We start from the raw sequence: 24792 nt of genomic DNA, 5'->3' as shown, positions 1-24792 counted from the left end.
AAAACCCAGGACTTTGTGCATGCTAGGTAAGCTCTAGCAATTAAGCTATATACCCAACTTTTGTTTCTAAGTTAAAAAAAATCTAAAATTGTTATTTATCTTTGTGTGTGTGATGTGATGTGTATATGTGTGTGTGTGTGTGTGTGTATGTGTGTGTTTATTCATGTGTGTAGATGCAGGTACAGATGGCAATCTTGGAGTTGATCCTCTCCTTCCATCTTGTTCTGAGGCAGTGTTTTTCTTGGTTTTGCCTTTCTTCTGTGTTTCCTGGGGTGGCTGGCCCATGAGATTGTGGGGGATTCTCCTTTTGCTGCATCCCATCTCTTCACAGAGTGCTGAGATGACAGACACATGCCAGTGTGGCCAGGTTTTACATAGCTTCTGGGGAGCCAGATTCAGGTTGTTACTGTTATATTGTCCATGCTTTTATAACTAACCATCTCCTGGCCTCTGAATTTTGAGATAATTTCTTTGCAGTGGTTGATAATCAGAAGGAAGATTTATCTATCTATCTATCTATCTATCTATCTATCTATCTATCTATCTATCTATCAATCTATATCATCACTGGCTTTTACATGGGTGCTGCAACTCAAGTCCTAGTGCTTGTCTAGCGAGCACTGAACTATCATCTCAGCCCTAAATTCTGAATACATATCCCAGATATTAATATATTCTAGTGTTATATAATCCTATCCTAGACATTAATACTATATATCCTAAGGTATATAATATCTATCTATCTATCTATCTATCTATCTATCTATCTATCTATCTATCTATCTATATATCTATCTATCATCTATCTCTCTATCTCCCTATCTATCATCTATCTATCTATCTATCATCTATCTATCTATCATCTGTCAGATACCACAGGAACAAATAATTTAGGGGAAGTATGCATCCTTGATTTAGGGAGAGATGGATAGAGAGAGCCTCTAAAAGCAAATTGGCTCTTTCATCTGGTGCCAGAACAATGAAGTTAGAAAGACTTTATGGAGTTGAACTTCTTGAGAGATGAGGTACTTATTTCTAACATGATGTCTTCCAAAGGGGATTTCAACATGAAATTTCAGCCTTATGCCTAGTCCACTGGCCCACCTTGTGGACAGCAGTGTAGTGCTAGGAAAGACTAAATGTGAGTGTCAAGCACTCTTTATCTTTTTTACAAGATTACTCCATGTGCATTTGTCTTGAAATATGCATTACATTTGTTCACTAATGACTAGCTTTAGCTCTTTTGTGATTTGCTATTCTATCAAGAAATTACACAGTCTAGGCTCTGTGAGTTCTGAGAATGAACTTGAGCACAGTTCTTCATCTGTTGTTAACACTGTTATGCAAATGCTTTGGGAAGTCTTGGCATCACAGGCATCTTGTCCCTTTGGTGAATATCTGGGAAAGATCAGGAGGTGCAGTGTTGGCATTGGTGGAGTCCTTCAGTCCACATGAATAGTCTACTTTGATGAGATTCTCCAAGGAGTTGAAAAATATTGTTTCATATGGTCAAGGCTACATGGTTGATAGCATTTTAAAATTCATTTTATTCAAATTTAGCTTATTCTTCTGAGGGGTATCCAGCCTTTTGGATATTAAGTTATAAATGTGTTAACATGCATTTATGGAGTTCAGCAAATGGAAAGGGTCCAGAGAATCATTGTTGATGCTGTATAAGGCTTCCTTCTTCAATGTGAGTGGACCAAGCAACTGCTGTCATCCTTTATCTCAAAACTCTGGGGCCAGGATGGTGGTGCAAGCAACCTCTGAACAAGTGGAAACTCTGTGTAGTTTTGGGGTGATCTAGGCATCTTCTAATCAGTTTCCATGAGTTATTCATTTATTCATTCAACAAATACTCGTTGAGCTCATATGTATCTGGTCCTTCAGAGGTGTTAGGCCAGGCAAGGCAGTAGGGAATTGGGAAGAGACAGATTCACAAACAAGTAGCTAAATGCTAACATTTCAGCAAACAGTCTTCAAATTGCTTATTATTACTTAGTTAAAAGCAGACCAGAAGAGCAGCTTGGGGCCTTTAACTGGCAATAAAGTTAAAGTAAATTCTCTTTCTTTTCTGACCTAAAGTTTAAAAAAAGTCACAAAACTAAAGGATAAACTGATAACACTAAACAGAAAGAATAGTTCCTGGGCCAAAGCTAGCAGAGCTAAAAGGTAAGCCTAGAATAAAAACTTCAGTTAGTTACCTCTTATCTCAAACACTCATCCTGAGTCTTGGGCCACTCAAAAAGAGCCTTTAACTGACTACAAAGTTAAACTAACAGTAGGGGATTCCAGTTGATTTTTTTCCCTGGTTGGGACAAGGAGATGGAGTGAAACTTTTGCGCCCCCAAATCACATTGTGAGAAGAATCTGATTTTCATGTCTACCCCCAAAATTGCCTCAATGGATAGAGACCCAATACAACCAATTTTCTCCCCATTTCACATGCCTTTACCCTCTTATGAGGGACTCTGCCCTCCATTGTGCTCTGGTTTCATTAAAAGTTTCTTTAACCTTTATTCTTGTCTGTTTGATTCTTTGGGAAGGTGCTCTAGGGGTAACCCCTCTACCTTCAGACTGAGTCACCCAAGACAGACGATTTTCTAGTTTTCTAGTAATACAAGGTGCTGGGCAAAGAGGGATGGCCCTTTGTCCCTATGGATTTTACAGTTAAGTGGGGATGGGGGGTGGCAAATAATTTCACTCTTGAGTATTTGTAAACATGAACTCTCTGAAACAAATAAACAAGCACAAGGAAAGCAGCCTGGCTCAGACTGTGTGGTCAGAGAAGGTGCTCTAGGAGGATGCTTAGATTTGATTCTAGTGGAGGAATGAGGTAAAAATTAAGTGAAGGTGGGAACTGGAATATTCCAGAAAGAAGAAAGAGCTAAGATTGTATGTAATACACTGAAAGAAGACCAGTGGACCCAAAGCATGCTTTCCTTCTCCCAGAATGAGCTACCCTTCCAGAGAAGTCACTAGAAATTCTGCTCCTTGCTCCTGAGCATCCTGGGGAACCAGGTGAAAATTTGCTGGCTCTGCTCATCCACTCAAAATCGACAACACTGTCTGTGAGAAGAGCTACTAGAACACTGTTCTGCTTGGTAGGAGTCTAGGGCCCAATACTAAGCTGGTGATAAGTTTCCCAAGAACTCAAGACATTGGGAAGGGCTACAGGTGTAGAGCTTTCAGGCCTGTCCTGGATGGCTTACGACAGACCATCCAAGTGAGTCTTCCTTTTGAAGGGCCTGGGAAGAAACTGAGAAATATGGACGAGAGCACTGTTCTAAGGCAAAAGATGGAGGTCAACGACTGGCAGAATTCCAATAGCCATGGGGTATGTGTGCATTACAGAGAGTACATTTGGCCCCAGAAGGGGTTGTAGAAGGCAGAGAGATATTAATGTGTAGTATAAAGGCTAGGATTGATTTATAATGAGGTTTGAATTATAATGAGGTTTTTCTTGGAAGAAAACAGTTTAAGCAATCAATCTCTTTTAAATTCTTGGCTGTAGTCATCAAAGCTTATCAATAGCTGCTGTACTGTATGTTCTAGCTGCGCAGTTCAGCTTATCCGGGCCCCACCAGCAGCTCCTTCATGGCGAAGCCATTCATCCTGCCACATGGTTCCGTGGTGGTTTCATCTGTGGCAGAGTCTCCCCTCCCACTTGTCTCCAAGGCATCAATGATGTGTGAATTCATCCTTCCAATTTTCTGCTTATTTCCCATCTGACTTACAGACATTCAAATGCTGACGGAGTACTTTCCTTTCCTCATAGGGTTTTGCTTCCAATCCTGTATTGTAAAGAATACACAGAAAACATTTTGCCCAATGCCTGGAGCCTGGTCAATGCTCAGTTCTGTCAATTTGCTTTAATGCTGCTTGGGTTGACTCTGCATTGATGGCTTGTGTTTTATCTGCTGTCCTCTCTCCTGCCTTCTTGTGATCCTCTTCCTTTCATCGTTCTACTCATCTCTCACAAGCATTCACATTGAATGTCTGCTCTGCACTGATCCTCTGTGATTCTCCTGGCCCATTTCCTGAAGGTTGCACTAATATTACAGTATAACATTTCAGATGGCAAGAGCCTCAGAGATATGCTGCTCTGCCTCCCTCATTAAGAGATGAGGATGCCAAGGCACAGTTGGTTATTGGCAGAGCCCAGCTGAGCATACTCCTCTCGAATACCCTTCCATGTCATATGTACCTTTATCCTACCACTTTGCTGATTGTTTTATTTCAGTGGACCTTGATGGATTTTCTCTCCTTCCTGTTATTGTGATTGCACAAAAGTTGATTTCATTGCTGACTCTCCCCCTTCTCCAGTTTCTTTCACTTCCTTCTGGCCCTTCGTTATCGCTTTTAGAAAAATACGAGCTTTTGTTGAATGGGAATCCATAAGACACTGTGTGAAGGGATAGAAAACATAGTTCAGTCCAAGCTCTCAAGAAGCTTGGGGGATCATCAGAGAAAAATAGAAAAAAGAACAAAGTCGCCAAAAACCAAAACAAACCAAAAAAGGGCAACAGTTGCCAATATTTATGTAACACTTCATGGGTCAGCCACAGTGCTAAGAAAGTTAGAAGTTATAACTTTAAACATGACCACACAGAATCCTGTGAAGCTGAGAGTATATTATTTCTTTGTTTTACAGATGAAGAAAGGGGAAAACCTTTCTTGAGTTAAGATCACAGAGAAGGGAGGCAGAGTGAGACGGTTTAGGAGAAGATGAAGGAGGGAAGGGCAGAGTCTATGTTTGCTCTACATTCCAAGGCTACGCTTGAGGAGAGTCCTTCTCTTTACTAGCTTTGTGGAAAGACCTCAGAGTGAAGTTTTGCAGGACAGGATTTGGAGATTGTAGCTATAGAGAACTGTTGATAGATTTGGGTGAATCTCACTGGGGCTAATCAGCCTAAGGAATCCACTCCTGTGAATTCATGGCAGGTCTTTGGGAAGTGTGCAGAGGCCTTGCTAAAGCAGTGCTTACTGTTTTTACAACTCAGATTGTTTCTCAGGACACAGAATTCTCTTGAAACCTGGAACTTCTTGGGTAGGACTGGTGGCTTTCATACTAACACAACCTATATCACACTCCCACTTTCCAGGATCTCTTGTGGCTTCCTGAGACCATTTCACTGGTCATACCCTATGGTATGACCATCTGGTACAAGTCCCTGGACCCTGCTCTGTGACTTTCCTCTGACACTGCCTAGCCAGGCCATCCTGAGAAATTTAGTTTAGGAATGGAAGACATGCAGCATCTTTTTCTAATACAGCAAGGCTGTCTATACATGAGCCAAAAAATGTACATCTTGGGGCTTTATGGGATTAAATATGTTTTGGCAAATACTATACATACAAAAGGATGTTGGAATAAAGGCAGCTGAACAGGATTTTACATTTCTATCATGTTCCCTTCCTGCAGAATGAGTGATCATTTCAAGATGTATCATTCTGTTCAGCTCATCTTTAAGGAAACAAAGATCACTATTATTCACAAACAACTGGAATGAGAAACAATCATTGCTATCAAAACATACTAAGGCATATTGGGAAGACTTTTTTCTTTCTTCCTTTCTTGTCTTTTCCTTACACATGCAGAGGCCATGATGATGGCTGTTCTTGATTCTCATTCATTATATACAAATGGGGCTAACTCATTTTGGCCTCTGTCCCCTGTTTACAAAATGTTTTATCCAGCTTTTTAATGCTGTTGTGTGATTTTTGAAAAGTTGCTTTCAAGTGATGAAAGTGGAAGATATCGTGAGGGTCGGAGATGTGGGGAGTGGAGGGACTGTTGTTTAGTTTCTTTAGATGGTGCTGCCCCTTGGGCAATTTGCCAGAAAGCTATTCTCTTCAGGTTCATGTTACAAGGCTTAAAATAATGAATAGTTCTTTTGGTTAGGCATACTGAGATAGACTGATCAATGAGCTCAGTGGGGTAGGGCTGTCTGGGTCAGATAGCCATGAAATGTGCATCATGTGGTCACCGTGCTCAGGCGACACCCACAACGAGGTCAGGCAAAGTGGCTGAGATTGTGGAGATGATGTCCAGAAGAGAATGTTCCAGAAAGAATTATTCTAAAACAATTATCCTTTTTGTTACTACCAGTCTCTTTTATGTCTCATAATTTTCTTTGCTTCTGATTCATTCTCATCAGCATTTATAAGTGCCGAAGTCCTTAAAAATTAATCAGTGCATCAAATTTAAAATGTTTCACACAGCAAAAGAAACAATTAACGAAGTGATGAGACAGCCCATGGAATGGGAGAAAATGTTTGCCTGCTATTCATTGGACCAGGGATTAATGTCTAGAATCTATAAAGAACTAAAGCTTTTAAGTACCCAGAAGGCAAATAATCTAACTGACAAGTAGGTAAATACATTCAACTGATAGCTTTCAAATATAGACATATAAATTGTTGTGAAATCCAGTGCTATATACAATAAATGTATAATAAATGTGTACTATCAGGAAAGAGAAATACAAATGACTAATAGACACATGAAAAAAATCTTCAACAACTTTAGCCATCAGTAGAATGCAAAAAAAAACCCACCCCACTTCGATGAGATTTCATATCATCCTATTCAAAATGGCACTCATCAAAAAAACACAAAACAACAAATGCTGGGAAGGAAGTAGGAGGAAAAGGAACTCAGACACTATTAATGGCAATGTAAATTAATATAGCCACTATAAAAAATCAGTATGGTTGGTCCTTAAACATCTATAAATGGGACCATCATATAATTGAGCTGTACCACTCCTAAATCTGAGCACAAAAGAATCAGACAGTTTGCTATAGAAAGCCCTGAGTAGCCATACTTGTTGTGGCACTGTTCACAATGGCCAAGTTATGGAATTAGCCCAGGTGCCCATCAATAGAAAGAAAATGTGGTATATATACACAGTAGAATTTTAGTCAGCCACAAAGAAGAATAAAATTATGCCATTTGCAGGAAAATAGATGGAATTGGGGATCATCATGTTAAGCATGGTAAGTCAGACTTGGAAAAGACAAATATTGTGTGTTTTCTCTCATATGTGACAATTTGAGGGGGGAGGGTCATTAAAGTAAAAGGGGGACTATTAGGGAAAAAGAAGAGGAAAAGCACATTATGCAGTGCTGGAAGCCAATCTCTATAGTGATATGTAGGCTGCTGAGAGAGAAAAGACACCAGTGGTAATACCCAGCTATAGACTCTACAAACTGCAATACTGATATGCCAGACAAGGTGTGCCCAATCATGTAATAGTGGTGTGACTGTTACGGGGGTAGCAACTCCTCTTACATTGGACTTGAGGCCTGCTTCCTAAGAAGGAATACATTTCTGGAACTATAAATTCTGATCAGAAACCCATGCTTGAGGGAAGTAATAGGCCCTAGGAGGGACCTACTAATGTTGTTTAGTTAAATTGACACAGTGTCAAACTAACTTCTAGTTATTTATGTTTATACCAATAGACAAATGCTGCTTTTAGCCTTCATCAGAGGAAACCCCTCTTTTCAACAAAAGGTCGCGAATGCAATGACACAGCAAGGTGCTGAGAATAAGCGAAGCTTGAGTGCTCATCAATGAGCTATTTATACCTCTCCCTCGAAGGCTCAGGGAACGGTTTGGAAGAGGGGGTGGAAAAAAATGTAATAGTCCAAAGGGAGGAAGAAAGGTTTGGAATGATATCATCTGGACATGATATGGCCTTTCAATTATGAACTCAGTGCAGCTGTATTTGTCTACAGTGATCCAGACAGAGAATAGGCCTATCAGTAGCCAACCATGGATGGGTAAGGGGCTTAAGAGGCTCTGCCTGTTTCCAGCTCAACTAGTGGCTACCAATAGACTTTGGAAATTGGGAAGCCATTGCCATCAATTGAACAACCACTTGTGAGCCCACCAGGCCCAAGTGGAGATGGATGTCACATAGATGGCTCTGGTTAAACCCACTGAGTCTCAAAACAAAAGATAATAAAATACATGAATATGAAAAAGGGACTTGTGGGGAGGAGAGGTGGTTGATAATGGTGAGAGGGGGAAAATGCGGTGACAGTAATTGGAGTACATTGTATACACGTATGAAAATGTCAAAGACAATTTTAATAAAAATCAAAAGAACAATTCTTTAACCATTCTGCTTCTTCTTGTTCTGAATATCTCTTTTCCTGTTTCCAACAAAACTTAATAAAATAGTTCTGTAACTTGTTTCCTAGATTTACCCAACTTTCACTCCTTCTGCAGAATCTGCCTGTGCTAAACGTCAACCACAGCCAGTCTTTCCAGGGGATTTCTCTTTATGTTCTATCCTTATAGGACTACTTAATATTGTTGCCCACACTGTCTTCCAGAAGTGTTTTCTTTCTGTGCCACCCATGTTATTGGCTGCTTCTAGATACCTGTCATGTTTTGGCAAGGACACAATCTCCTTGCTTGATTCATCTCACTTAGCATGTATGTACCTCAGAAACTACAATAGTCTCAGGCTTTGCATTTATCATTTTCTGTTGCATACATCTGTGTTGTTTGAGCTCAACTCCTCTCTTGTCTGAAGTTGCCATCTCTATTGTGAAGAGTTATGCATCCATAGCCCACAAATTTTTGCTAAAATTGAGCCCTAGGTGTGAAGCTTTCTTCCAAAAGACATGGTTATTTCATGAGAAATTCCAATTCAACATCCAAAATGACATTAATCCCCTATCCCAATTACTCTTTCTATCCCATGCTTACTTTTAGCAAGAAATGTCATGCTTATTACTGAAATGCAAATCTTTTCCCAAATGCAAATCTTAATGTCCTAATCAATCATATGACTCTTCTTTTCTGCACACATTTTTCTGTTTATGTTCTATCAGTTTTACTTTTTGTTTGATATAAAATCTGAGCATTTCCCCCTATCTTTCTGGCTACTATTCTAGATGGAGCCATTATGATGTATTTTGAAATTCAGATCTCTCCTCATAGATTTTCCTATTGCTTTACATTGAAAAATGGGGATTATTTATGAATAGAAATCTGCTAACATTGTATATGGGGATAAAGTGAAAATTCCCAATATGACTTGCAAGGTCCTTCATAAAGTGATCCCTCTTAATCTCTCTAGTTTTATTCCTAACCACTTGCCTTGCACTCTTTTTTTTTTCTTTTTGAATTTTTGAGACAAGGTCTCCCTGTAGACCAGGTTAGCCTGGAACTCACAGAGATCCACCTGTCTCTGCCTCCTGAGTGCTGGGATTAAAGGCGTGCACCACCATGCCTGGCCTTGCCTTCTACTCTTTACTGAATGTTATTAACCATCTTCAAGCTCCTTACATGTTGTATTAGGGTTATATAGAGGAACAGAAACAATACAATGAGTATGTAATATAAAAGGGCATTTATTCGATTGGCTTACACAAGAGAGGGTAGGTAGTCCAACATGGGTGTCTAGACAGTGGAGAGATTGAGAACCCAGTAACTACTCAGTCCATGAAACTTTCCAGTCACCATCTGGTACTGAAGGCCTGGAGGATTCCTGGAGAATTGCTGATTTTCCATCCATGTTGGAAGTCTGAAAGCCAGGTTCTGATCTCAGCAAAGGATAGCATCATCAGCAGCAACAGAACAGACATACTCAGAGGCTAGACGTGAGGTAGGCAAGCAGTTCTGCTTTTTTCTTGATCCTCTTTATGTCTGGGCCACCACCAGAAGGGACTTCCCAATGTGTGGTATGGTTTTCTCCTCTCAGCCAAACATTCCTAGAAATACCCTCATAGACCACTCCAAAGATATGTCTCTTAGTTGATTCCAGACCTAACCAAGTTGCCAAGATTAGCTATCAGAAATGTCCATTCATGAGATCCTGCCCACTGTGTCTTCATTCTGCTGCAGCCTGAGCAGCTTCACTTCAAGTCTGTCCCCCTCCCAGCCTTGGGCCCAGGCCCACTTCTGCTCTTTCACCTCAGACTCTGGACTAGCTTCCTAACCCATACTAGCTTAATCATCTAGGATAGTTTGTTAGCCCTTCTACAGGTTGTCTCCACCCCCACCTTGCCCCTAGCCTTCTGGTCTGCCTTCAACAGACCCACCTACTACCCCGATGGAGGCTATTACAGAGTTCCAAAACTGGTCACACACAGAGAATATATGTCTGAGAGATGCCCAGCCCTAAGTGACACATCTACAGTGGAACCTCTACACTTAAGGCTCATGGGACATAGTGGAACAGGGGGTAGAGAGAATACTAATATAACCCTCTACTCTCACCAGCAAAGCTTCCTTATACAGCAAAGTGTGATGGACACAGAAGACCACAACTGGCTAAGTTTTAGAGAATAAGAGACTGAAGAGTGCGTGTCCCTGGATAGGACTCTTATTCAGGGACCACTGTGGAAGAGGGGGTGGAAAGATTGTAAGAGCCAGGGTTGATGCATGAACATAAGGAAACAGAGGCTTTGAGACCACTGGGAACTTGCTTGCATGAACTTGCAACAATAGTGACAGCATGTATAAGACACATGCTGGCTCAATCAGACAAAAACCCAACATAGAATGAGGGGAATGGGCAGCAGGCCTCAACTCCAGCCCATGAACTACTGGCAACTGATTACTGCAGGGTGAGGGAGAGCAGATCTTCTTTAAGGGAGTGACTCTAGATAGGTTGACTAGACTCCAGTGGATGAACTTGCGCTGAGGGACGTCTGGACAAGTGCTTGACCAGAGAGTACTTAACATGAAATTTGCTTGGGGGGTGGGGACTTGTGGGAGACAGGGATGGGGGAGGGGTCTAAATTTGATTAAGATTTATTATATGAATTGCATAAACACTCAATAAAGATATTTAAAAAATATTCATCTGTTGAGGACATCTAAGCTTGTCTTAGACGCGTTTTGTTCTTTCTCTTGTATTCACTAGGAATTACTTAATATAATGCTTCAATTTTCATGTGGATGATTCTCCTTAGCTCTGGGAAGGCTGTCCCAGCAGGGCTAAGTGCCTCCTTTCTTGTGTAGTTTGCTCCCCTGATGGCCTTGGGCATCATCCTCTTATCCTGTCTCTGGACTTGGTCATGTGACTTGATTTGGCCATCAATAGACAATAGCGGTAATAGACAATACATGCAATGCAAATGGAGATTTGAAAGGGCTTGCTTACACTTTGGAGTTGCATTCTCTTGCTCTCTACTATCCTCATGCCATGAATAAATCAGGTCAGTTCATTGTACAATAGGAGAAACATGAGCCAGCTACCTCCTCAGCCTATTTGAGGTCAGGCACATGAGAGGAACTGTGCTCATTCTCTCTGGAAACACTTCATATTGCTTATAAAATGATACCTATTCCATAGGAATCAGCCTAAATGTCACTTTCCCAAAGGAACTCCATGATGCCCTATCTAAATGGACTGCGCACGAGGCACAAACTCTCATCGAACTCTGTTTCTTTCACCAAACTGCAATTTGCAAAAATGTGACTGCTGCTTTTGACTCTGAATAAACTCTGCCTGGGCATGGAACATGTCTATATCTCACAGTTCGTTGTAGACCCTCAGGTATTTGTTGAAAGTTTAAGCAAATGAATGGACACACAGAAGGCCACAACCAGCTAAATTTTGGAGAATAAGAGACTGCAGAGTGTGTGTCCCTGGATAGGACTCTTATTCAGGGACCACTGTGGAAGAGGAGTAAATGTCTGGGAGATCCTTTTCAGTAGAATGGGAAGTCAGTTGAGGTCAGGAGGCACTTTTGGACTTGGGACTTGTTTCTGTAGTTACTAGTGGTATGTCTTGTCACTCGCCTGGATATGTTTTAACTTTTATAAACAGAGTCAGTACTTAAGACTCTAGTTTTCATGACTCAGGATCGCCACTGTACTCAAAGAGCTTGTTTTCCCAGTGCTTAGTGATGTAGTCATGTCAGTCTCTCTTTTCCATCTGCCTTGTTGGTAGCCAGCATTGTGTAGCAGCAAGTATGAAGTCAAGGGGATCAAAAGGCAGCCTCAGGTGGGTCCCACCTCAGACACTGACCAATTGTGTGACCTTGAGCATGTTCACAACATTTCTGAACCTCAATTTCCTCAAAGGTCAAATCATTTTTGTGAGGATTGAATATTCTAGCATAAGTAAAATGTGAAAGTTATCTGGGTATGCTTGGATCTTTTCCAGTATCCTTTCTTTCAGTTTTGCTGTTTTATCCTCTTTCTTTCATGGTTTTTCTTGCTAATAGTAAGCACATGACAATTAGCACAGTGAGTGAATGGGGAGCTGGAAGACTAATAATTTCCTGCTCACCATCTTCTTCTCATTAATGGCAAGTGGAGTATATGGCACATAACCTGCAAGGAACATATCTTGGTCTTTCTTGCTCTCCAATCTTTTTCTCAGCAGAGTTCAGCCATTCCTGTCTGACATAGATTTTGTGTAATCCATACGTTTGCTACGTGCTAGATCTATGGCAGAAATCTACAGGGTCCCCTTGTTGCTGAAGTCAAAAAGCCAAGGACATTGCATTCTGATTCTACTGGAGGCAAATCCTGCACTTCTAAAAGGGAATCAGAGGATGATACATGAAATAAGAATTCAGATTGGCTACATTTAGGAGCCTCAGAGAAATTCAAATTTAAGAAAACCATCTGGCTCTTAGACCAAGGCATATATGGAACATAAATTAGGTATTCTATCTTTTACTTTTATATGTTATAACTGTCCTGTTTCTTGGAAACAGTCACATGCCTATTTAACAGCTCCTTCAGTGGCCCCTGGATCCCTGGGCTGTCCTTCAAATCAATTTCAGGGAGGAAATGAATCTTTGAGGTCTTGACAGTTCACTGCATAGTTACTTCTCTTTGTCTTTAACCTCTCAGCAGGAAGGAAGGTCTTAAACAGTTAGCAAGCTGTATAATGGAAACAGTGTTAAGAACCTGGGAAATGTGGATAAAATAACTTCTATCTCATCTCTAGATCTGGGAGTAGGTTAAAAGGGAGACCCACATTCTCCAGGGCTCCCATAGGTCATAGAAGGTGGGAACCATGAGACAGTGGGCTTTCTACCTGTTTAATGACTTAATGATGACTATCCTACTTACATGACACTTTGCCTAGAAGATTCTGGCTAAACAGATTCTGTGCACAAAATGTCATTGCAGTTTTCCTCATCATTTCAGTGTTGTTTCTCCAGTTTTCTTATTACTCATTTCACATGTGATATCTTGTGCAGAGTCATTCTTCTCAGATAATTTTAAAGCTGCCCAAGAAAGGGGACATAAAACCTTGTGCTTTAGAGGCAGATGAATTTCTTGATTTTGACCTTTTACAGTTACACACCTCACCTAGCATAGGCATCACAGAGGGTGATTGTTGAATTATTAGCTGATTAATGAATAATAGCTTTACCTGTGCACATCCTTGTATTTGTTGCAAAAAATGACATAGGAATAAATATGTTAGAGAATATAAAAACAAAGATATGAATCAAATAATTATATACACACATGAGCAATGAGTGTTATGGAAAGGGAAAATTATGGTGCTCATGCTCAAGAAACATTATTGACTGAACTTATGAAAGATGCTAGCAAAATATTGATTAAAGATTGTTGAAAGTAATGATTGAAGCGGAATCTCAGGACATGACTAGGTGAAGGTATATGCATCTCTTCTCCTCTGTGTTGATTTGTATCAACATTACTAAATACTTTGGGAGTTACAAAGGTAAATAAGACTTTCTTAGTAGTTTCAAATAGAAAAGCTGCCCCCACCAAGTGTAAGCAAATTATTTAACACAACATGGAACGTAGCTTAAAAAGGTATTCCCAGGTAGTGGGATGAGATGATTCTTTTTTGCCTTGTAAAGCTGCATCATCCCAAACAGATGCTATATTGAAGTCTCACTAAATTGGTAGTCCCAGTACTTTGCACAATGAGTTCGGGTCAGATTTTGTGAATTAAAATGTATGAAGGCCAGGTTTCATTCATTAAATAATAGGATGCTCTTCTTTTCCCCATTTTGTTTCCTCTTATCCTTTTCAGAATCAGTTATATCAGGAATGTCTAAAACTATGTTTATTTTATTGTCCCATTCTGTAAAGATCTGAATCTAAGGATGGTGCATTGTATCAGGAATGGGGAGAAGTTTCTTGAAGTGCCAGGTTGGCAGGTCTTGTTAGAAGCCTGTCTATGAAGTGCTAGGGTCAGCTGTGCACTGGGATGTGCTATGCCTAGCAAGGCACTACAAAGCTATTTGACATGGTTGTGCAGGAAGCAGCTCATGGGAAGATGCCGTGTCCTGTTGACCATGATAGGGACTGCAGAAAAACCTGTAAAACCTGTGCATGCAGCAGGAGCTTCTGGGGATGAATCTAACCCAGAAAGGAAACCTTCTTCTCCTCTTACAATGTCCCTTCAGTGGCCTTTGCTGATAATAGTAGTATGTTTATCTTAGAGCAAATAATGAAGTGATTTGGAACTAGAAGGTAATCAATAGATAACTGGCCCATATACATTAGGGTAATGTGCTCTTACTCCCCAAAGAAATTTAGTGAGAGTTTTCTGAAGACATAGAAGATGAATATTTAGGACCAATTAGTATCCTCAATAATCTTCACAGAGCTACCACAATGATCTTTTGGAGTCTTTGATGGATGCTCAAACTTCCCTCTGAAACCTGACACACCATACCTCTATCATCTACATTCCTCTCACATACTTATCTTCCAAGTTCCCACAGAATAGCTTATTAAGATCTGAACATTCAACATCTTTTTCAGCCATGGTTGACTTAGGTTGTCAGCTTGACACACTTTGGAAGAGGGAACCTTATTTGGGGAAGCACCTCTATTGGATTGGTCTGTAGCCATGTCTGTGAGGCATTTTCTTGATTGTTGAATGATGTGGTAGCACCCAGCTCACTGTGGGTGGAGTCACCCCAGAGCAGGTGGTCCTGGTTTGTATAAGAAAGCAGGCTGAGCAGAGGCCAGAGGAGCAGACCAGTAAGTAGCATTCCTCCATGGTCTCTGTTACAGCTTCTGCATCCAGGTTTCTGTCTAAAGTTCCTGCCCTAGTTTTCCCCAGTAATGAACTGATCAGGATGTGTAAGCCAGACCTCTTTCTCCCTGATTTATTTTTGTTTAGAGTGTTTTATTACAGCAGTAGAGAGCTGACTAGGACAAATGGCATCTTGTATCTTTAGTGTCTATATTTGGTATATTTCAGGCATTCATGACATATTTGTTAATTAAAAGGATCAGTGAATGGGCATGTAGAAACTTTGAAATATTTGACTGGGAAAATTTCTAGGCCACTTGGATAAATGAAAAAGCAAAAATCTGTATGTATATGTGTAGTATACTCAGAAATGGAGTATGCTTAGGAAGTAAAAGTTTAAAGATCTTTATTTTCTTTTTTAATTATGTGTATATGTGCATGTCTGTGTGTGAAGTATATGCATGTGGGTGCAGGTACCTGCAGAGGCCAGAGGAGGATGTTGGATGCCCTGGAGCTGGAGTTACAGCCAGTTGTGGGCTGCTTGATGTGGGTGCTGGGAACTGAAATTGGCTCCTTTGTAGGAAGCAACATGCACTCTTAACTGCCGAGTCATCTGTCTAGCCAAGAAGCAAACATTTTATATTTTAATAATATTTTTGCTTTATTCTTTTTAAAAACTTGACTCCAGAATTTTATACATTGTATTTTGATCATATTCAGATTCCTCCTGCTTTCCACCCTCTCCCCATTATGTCCTCCAACTGATTTCATGTCTTCCATTATTATGTCTTTTTCTTTTGAAAAATTTTTACTTATTATTTTTAAAAAATTTGTGTTCACATTTTATTAAAAATAACCTATTTACAGGGATATATTTGTATAGTAGTTGTGGTCAATACATTTACATAGTAGGTTTCTATGTGCAACTATCCTTGTGGTGTCTAGACAATGTGGTTTCCTTGTATTTACCTGCTACCTCAAATCACATATGCATATACAATGCATTTTGATCATATCCATCCCCTACTGCCCTTTCCAGCTGCCCTCAGTCCCTTTCAATATGTCTCTCTTCCAGCTTAATGTCCTTTTTTCTTTTTTTAATTAATAACTCACCAACTCCAATGAATGCTTCCCGTATGTGCATGGGTGTGGGGTCGCCCACCGGGGCACTGGCAGTTTATCAGCAGCCACTCCCTCAAGGAAGAGTGAATATCCCTCCCTCAACAGCCATCAACTGTCGGCAGCTCCCAAGAAGCAAAATTTAAATGATAAATTGTAGGGAGACTATTCATCACGAGTGAGACCAACGTACTAAAAAGATTGCTTATTATTATTTCCATTATTTTATAGGAATTCCTCTATATAGATGTGGGTGCTGGGAACTGAAATTGTCTCCTCTATATAGAGGAATTCCTCTATTATTTTATAGGAATTCCTTGCTGTTCTCAGTGTGGCCTGTGCATCAGTTTCATTGATATCACTTGGGGACTGATTAGAAATGAAAATTCTCATCTCCATCCAAAATCTGAATCAGGATCTACATTTTAACAAAACCTGTAGGTGATTTTTGTGTGCATTAAAGTATGACAGGCGCTGCTGTTATTAGAACCACCTCCTTGATAAGCAGAGCATATCTGAGGCCCTCTAACCAAAGTTCTGATTGGTTGATTGAGTAAACTCCTCCTCCTTCAACTTGTCTCATTTAAACTAATCTCCATACCTATGAACCAACTAATGTAGCCCTTAATGAGACCATTCCACAGCTACTGTGGATGAATACAGGCATTCTTGTATTCACTCTCCAGTCATGTAGCAGGTAAATGAAGACTTTTAAGGGCAGATGCTTATGCTGATCATATTTACTAAAACATACCCAGGGCATATATCAGGTGGAAGGACACTTTAAAACATGCTGTACTTTATTACTATGGCAAGTATACTGATTGTTCTCAATTAATTGCTTACATAATTCCTTCTTATTTTTTACAGAATATAAATTCTTAAAAATCTTGCACACTTAGGGAAGTAGTCTTTTGTGCTTATCCAAGAAGCTCTTACATACTTATGGTCTTTCTGGCTTTTACTGATTAAGACAGTCCTGCATTCTCAGTGGATGCTCAGAGTTGCTGCTGGCTGGAACGACAGGGTTAGTAAAGATGGAGCAGTGGGTCTCACATTGGTCCATTTTTATTACTATAGCAAAATAAAGAAACAACATTACATCATAAAGAAAAGAGATATACTTAGCTCAGTTATGGAGGTTGACTGTTCAAACAGCAGTTATGGATCTGGTAACAGCTGCACAGCCAATAGCAAGAGAGTACACAGAAGCAAAAGATTAATCTATGCAACAGGAAGAGCCCATTATGATCAGGTATTGGGTTCATTCTTATAACACCCTTCTCTTGGCAGAGCTCAGGGATCCCATGAGAACTAACTTGACTTCTTACCCAGTGACCCAAGTAGACTCTCAGTAGGCCTCTTCTCATGTAGACATTACCTCATCACTGACACACTGAAGATTGAGCCTCTAGTACATGAACCAAAGGGACAAACCACAAGCAAAGCACAGCAGAGTTCATACAAAATGTTGACTATCTCTGGACCTGGGTTATGGTTTCTGAAGCAGGGATGGATCTGCAATGTCATTTGTGAGTATGCTGAGATGATATATGAAGAATGGAGTGGTGCCAGCACATAGTAGGTGCTCAAGGATCTTCAGTTCATTTCACAATTCAAAATGAATGGCGAGGGTGAAGTTGATTTTGAGCTTGGGTCCTAAGAGTTGTAGCAGGTTGTGGTGAGATGTTGGGCACAGCCATCCTATCCAGCATTTTATGAGGAACAAACAAATCCCTATACCCACCCCCCATCTTCTGTTAAATGAAGGGCATATGTTTGGATTAAATCCATGCCTCAATTGGGCTGTTGGGTCAACAGTGTGGCCTAAAGCCATGTATTAATGGAATTAAAATAAACAAAACAAAAACAATGGAAGTCTCCCTTTCCTCATGATGCACTCATTTGATTAAAATTTTGGATTCATTTACTTACACAACATTTTTATTTAATTGGGCATAGAAGATAGGGGATATGTTTTTGGCACAGCCAGCTTGTTTACAAAAGCTGTACATGAAAACCTGTCTGGTTTCCACATTATCTCATTTCATATACACAGTGATATCCTTCCCATCACCTAATTTGTAGTTGATTATATGGGTGGGATTAGGATTTGACAGGGCACACTAAGGAAGATTCTGCAGACCTTCCAAAAGAGTTGGATGACATCAAAGTACAGCTTCTTTTCTCTTAGAAACACACTAGTCGTCAAGGAAAGGAACTGGAGCTCAACAAGCCTCCATGAATACCCTTCTATATGTCTGTATGTAGTATGTAGGCACAAGAAATAGTGCATAACAAAATGTTCTGGAATGTAGACCACAGCAGTGACATAGATACACAGTGCCAGGCTCTATTGGAATACCGACTGTATTCATTTCTCATTAGAATTACCTGCTTTTTATAGATGAGGAAACTGAAACACAGAAGAGGTAAGTGACTTGCTCCAGGCTACTCAGACCCAAAGTAGTGGGTAGAGATAGGATTCAAATCGAGGCAGTTTAAATGTAGGGTTCCTAGCATCACTCTAATACCAAAGCCAGGTAAAGATACAACCAAAATAGAAAACAATAGACTCATATCCTTAATGAACATTGTGCTGGATAGCTTTAGTGTCAACTTGACACACCTGGGTTGAGGAAGCCTCAATTGGGGAATTGCCTCTATTGGACTGGACTGTGGCCATGTCTGAGGGGCATATTCTTGATGAGTGATGTGGGAGGCCCAGCCCACTGTGGGTAGTGCCACGCCTGGGCACGTGGGCCTGTGTAGCATAAGAAAGCAGGCTGAGCAGGGGCCAGGGGTGCAAGCCAGTAAGCAGAGTTCTTCCATGGCCTGTGCTCCAGCTCCCGCTTCCAGGTCCCTGCCCTGAGTTCCTGTCTTGGGCTCCCTGATGAACTATGACCTGGGAGATGTAAGCTAAATAAACCCTTTTCTCCCTAAGTTAGTAGTGGTCAGGGTGTTTTGTCACAGCAATGAAGAAACAAACTAAGACACTTATGCTAATTTAAAAGAATTAATGTGCAGTGATGTGTGTGTATGGGGAGGGGGTGTTTGTGTGTGTCACTAGGACTGGAATTCATGCCTTCATGTAGACTAGACACATGCTTTACCATGAGTGGCATTTTCAAAAACCTAAAATATTTGTTATACAGCTTTTTGAAGAACAAGTGTGTTGATCCCTGCTGTTAGTCACAGTTGCATTGTGGTGCATTCTGGTGAATGTTACACTCATTTCAGTCTATGGTTCAGACCTAGCAGCTGCAGATACCATTTTGTTTCTAGTGTATGAAGTCCTCGTGTTTTTTTTCAATAAAGTTCTAGAAGCCCTCTGTCCAGTCACATTCTTTATATAGATTGATGGTTGACCTGGTTGGCATAAGATGTGTTGGTTCCTTCCTGTTGTCATAGTATCATTATTGATTGGCACCTCTTTCATGTCAAGTATGTCCCTGAGCTGGGTGATAGTGGTTGGCTTGGTACTAGAATTCGACTATAGCAGAAACTTTAAGACCCAAATGTTTATCCGTTTAATTGCTAGATAAAAGGTTTTCCCTCTGTTTTTTGTCAGCTCAGGACTTTTTAATAAATGCCATAAACTGGGTGGCTTAAACCATGGTTATTTATTTTTCATAGTTTTAGGGGATGGAAAGCCCAAGGCTAGATGAATGCAGATACAGATTTAGTGTCTAGTGATGGTTTACTTCGTAATTTGAAGATGACGGACTTCTTGTTGTGCCCTTACAGATGAGGGGAAGGAGAGAGATGGATAGGAAGGAGGGAGAGAGGGAGAGAGAGGAGGAGAGAGATATATCTTGGCACTCAATTTATAAGGGCTCTAATTCCATTAGAGTGAACCCATCCTCTCAGCCTCATCTAATTCTAACCATTACATTGTACTTAACATTAAGGCTTCAACATATGAATATTGGAGGATGCATCATGAGTCCATGGCTCTTTATAGTAATATTTTTGTGTAAAATGGCAGCTACCTGTTTATTAGGTAGTATTCAAATACCAGGTTCTGCATTTTCATGTATTTATAAAAAACTGTCACCTGGCTATCTTCCATTGTTAGGATCGGAGTCTTTTCTTGTCATTGTAGTGCCAGGCAAGTGCCATTTTGCTGTGTCAACAGGAAGGATCTCTTGCTGCTGGATTCTGAATTGAAGGGCCCTCTCCACTAGATAGTCTGTGACTTTTCCAATGTGGTACCATTGATGCTGCTGGCTGCTCTCCATCCCCAGCCATGGCTCCCAATGTACCAGCCAAAATCCATGGCCTTTGCTGTGAATCACTTTATGGCCATGGATATTTACTTACAGAAGAGGGAGATTGGTTGGTGCATGAGCATAAGGAAACAGAGGCTTCCAGACCACTGGGAACTTGCTCATACTAACCTGCAACAACGATGACAGCATGCACAAGACCCACGCTAACCCGATTAGATAAAAACCCAGGATAGAATGAGGAACATGGGCAGCAGGCCCCAACCCTAACCTAGGAACTATTGGCAACTGATTACTGCTGGGTGAGGGAGAGTAGATCTTCTTTAAGGGAGAGACTCTAGATAGGCTGACTAGACTCCAGTGGATGAACTTGCACCTAAGGACATCTGGGTACAAATGCTTGGCTGGATAGCACTTAACATATATGACACAATGCATGAAATCTGGTGATAGGGGACAATGAGGCGTGCAGATGGGGGAGAGGGACTAAATATGAAGTGCGAAAAAACTCAATAAAAATATTTAAAAACCACAGAATCATGTGCCTTGCACAGATGGAACAATTGAGACCAAAGTTGACCAAGTTGATGTGAATAAAGCTCTTTATAGCAGAACCTGGCAGAGGTAACATTTCTAGAGGACACCATCACCCTGCCTGTGAGTTTGAGCCTTTATCACATCCCAGCCCTGTTGCTACTTAGCTGCAAGGCTTGGTGTCTTAAATTCCTCATCTGTGTAACATTGTTGAACCATATGATCTCTTTCTTTCCAGGTTCCAAAATCTATAATTTTAATGTGAGCCTGTTTTGCATATGTTCAATTTGTGAAGAGCGGGAATTCTCTGAACTTGAGCAATGAAAGGATTTAAGGACTCGGGATTAGTCCACACAGGGCGATTCTTCAAATGGACAGCTCCTCCTGTGCTTTGCATAAACCAATATGGAATTCATTGTTGACATATGATCACCAGCATCTGTCTGATAAGTGGAATTATGATTTCCTTCCTCTTGCCTCCTAAGCCACAGTGAGACGCAAAGTCACCCCATGGGGAAGAGAGAAGAAATATTTGGAACCATGAGAGACTATCAACTAATAATATTTTATTTTTTGGTTAAACATGAAGGAAGATGAAAGAAATTGTGTCTTTGGGCTTTATAATTTTGATAGAAGGTCTTCAGAAGAGAAACTTATTTCCAGCACAAACAGGAGCCATCTTGTAATTAAACTGAGTTTTGCCATGAGCGTTATTAGTTACTAGTGATTTTGCACATATACTATTAGTCATCAGTTGAGAGGAGTAGGATAGTGTTGTGGTTTGAAGGAGAAATGTCCCCCATAGGCTCTTGTGTTTGAAACTTGGTCCCCAGATAGTGTGACTGTTTGGGAAGGTTATAGAACATTTAGGAGGAAGAGCCTTGATGGAGGAAGTGTATCGCTGAGGGCAGGCCTTGAGGTTTTATAATGTAGCCCCACTTCCTGTTCTCTCTCCACTCTAGCATGCTTATGCAGCATGATGACCCAACTTCACATGCCTGCTGCCATGACTTCCCCACTATGGATGGTATCCCTTCTGCAACCGTAAGCCCAAATAAACCCTTTCTCCCTAAAATTGCTTTTGTCAGGATATTTTGTCACAGCAACAGAAATGAAACTAGCGCAGACAGTAAACTCAGAACAGTAGATGATTTAAGGTCAGAGTAGGATAGGACTTCATAGTGTAAATTATTCCATGTTGGAAAAACTAAAGTCCAGACACAGGAAACTATGTACAGTTGTACAATGTGTGATCCAGGGACTCTGACTCTAATGTTCAGCCCACTGCAAGTATGTGCATGAGCACATGTGTGTATTTCTATGTGTGCTTATGTGTGCATATGCATGCATATGTATATGCATATGTGTGTATGTAAGTGGGTTTGCATGTGCATACCTGGTATGCATGTGTGTACATGTATCTGGGGAGACTGTGTTCTTGTGTGTGCACACACCTGTGTATTCACACACCTGTGAGTTCATGTGCTTGCAAATGTGTGCATATTAGTGTGAACATGTGTGCATGCATGTGCATGCATTTGTGTGCATATGTTTATGTTCTAGTTTGATTCTCCATTGCTATGACAAAACACACTGACCAATACCAACTTGGGGAGGAAAGGGTTTATTTAGCTTCCATCTCCCAGATCACAGTTCATCACTGAGGCAGACCAAGGTAGGAACTCAGGGCAGGAACCTGGAGGCAGGAGCTGAAGCACAGACCATGGAGGAAGGCTACTTACTAGCTTGCTCCCCTGGCCTATGCTCAGACACAGGCCCACCTGCCCAGGGGTGGCACCACCCATAGTGGGCTGGGCCCTCCCACATCACTCAACAATCAAGAAGATGCCCCTCAGACATGGCCACAGGCCAGTCCAATGGAGGCAATTCCCCAATTGAGCCTCCTTCAACCCAGGTGTGTAAAACTGACACTAAAGCTATCCAGCACAGTTTGTGTTTATGTGCATAACTGTGTGTGCATGTGTGTGCACAAATGTGCACACATGCATATATGGATTTTTGTGTATATGTGTGTACATGAATGCCTGCATGAGCTCTTGTACATGTGTATGAGTGAATACATGCATGTGTGCATGTTAATGTCAGCACAAGTGTGTGCTTATACTGTGTATGCACATGAGTGCCTTTGTGAGTGTAAATATTTGCATGTTTTGTGTACTGCTATGGGTGTGCATTTGCATTTGAGTGTGTATATGCATGCATATGTGTGTGTATGAATGAGTGAACATATGCATGCATTTATATGCATATTTGTGTGTGTGCACTTTTGTATATGTGTACACCTTTGTGTTTTGTATGTGTGCGTGCATTCATGTTGTCATAACCACTTATGTTTCCATTTCCTCCATCTACCCTATGATTGACTAAGGTTCCACCTAGTGGTATTCTCTTCTCTGCACTTTCTTCACACTTTCTATTTAAACTGCTAACAGAAACCTGTGAGATTTTACCTGCATCAGATTAGGATTTTAGGTTCAAGTGTTGCCCATTGTAAATTAGCTTAATGACAAAGCATCTGCTTGATTGCCTGGGCTGGGGAAGATGGTGAGCTAGGCAGCAAGGCCTCCTGGAATGTGACTCTACTAAGCCCTTGTCCTGCAGGAATATGTTTCCTCCCGTTAGTTAATACATTTTAGAAAGGATAGGGAAGTGACACCAGTGAAATCTCCACAGTGTGGTGGTCTGACGAGACCTGCATAATGATAAAACCAGTTGACATTCCAAGGTAGATGGGGAAACTTCACTGGGTCCCACCTCAAGTTGAAGAGCTACAGGCAATTAGTGGATGCTGAGGGAGGGATGCTGAGCTTTCCCCAGGAAGTAGCTCCCTGAGAGGTTATCTAAGTGGGCAGCTCTAACACAGGTACACATGAGCACTACTAAATGGAATCAATGCATTATATATGTATATTTATACATTTATGTATATATGTAACAATAATCAAAGATGAAGACAAGAAATTGAGAAGGAGTTGGGGGCATGGGATTAGTGGTGGACTGAGAAGGATGGAAATAAAAAGACACTACTCAAGTATGGAATTCTCAAAAATAAAAATTAAAAGTACATTAAATTGGGTAGGTGGGGACAGTCCGGGAGGTGTAGATAGGGAAGGAGATCTAAATACCAAACTATGTTATATGAAAAATTGCAAAAATTCAATTAGAAAGTTAAAAAAGTTCCTAAAAAAACTGTACAAAATGGGTTACGGGCTTGGTGAAAGTTCTAGCCTGTCTCTAGTGTTACATGTTTATGAGAGGAATGCTTAAGCGAATAAAACTCTCCTGGGATTTTGTAGGATTCTCTGGCTTAGTTGTATTTTGATACCCCCTTCAGTTTTTAGATTTCAGAGAGGGTTCATCTATGGATAATTTCTATTTTCAAGATAACAGTAGCACTCTCTCATTTTTGCCTGTGAGTGAGCATCTAGGTTGGTTTCAAGATCTGGATGCTAATATTTGGTGTTGCACTGACCACATTTGATGGGGCTTTGCGGTTATTACAGTATGAAGCTGTGGTCTGTCCTACGGGTATAACACATGAGAGACATTCTCCTCCTGAGCATAGGTCTGTGGTGGCATTGACAACCAGGAAACAGATTCCTGGATGGATAGCTACTCTGTAAAATGATCTTAACTTCTATTCCTTTTTTCTGCCTCTGAGGTTCAAGAGCGCTTTCTAGAGAAGGTAAAGTGGGGACAGGCTGGCTGGGGCCATGGATCTGAGAATCCATTCACTTCTACTTATAATTGTTGCCATGCTTATGGAGCTGTACTTTATTTTTTATTTATTTTATTATTTTTATTTTATGTGTATGCATGTATTGCCTGCATGTAGGTAAGTGCACCCATGTTGTGCAATGCTCGTGGAGGACAGAAGAGGCTGTTGGATCCTCTGGGACTGGAGTTATGGATAGTTGTTAGCTGCCATGTGG

This window comes from Nannospalax galili, unplaced genomic scaffold, assembly GCF_000622305.1.
Source record: "Nannospalax galili isolate Female #2095 unplaced genomic scaffold, S.galili_v1.0 scaffold17, whole genome shotgun sequence".
In the NCBI taxonomy this organism is placed as follows: domain Eukaryota; kingdom Metazoa; phylum Chordata; class Mammalia; order Rodentia; family Spalacidae; genus Nannospalax; species Nannospalax galili.
This window is presented reverse-complemented; position numbering follows the sequence as displayed.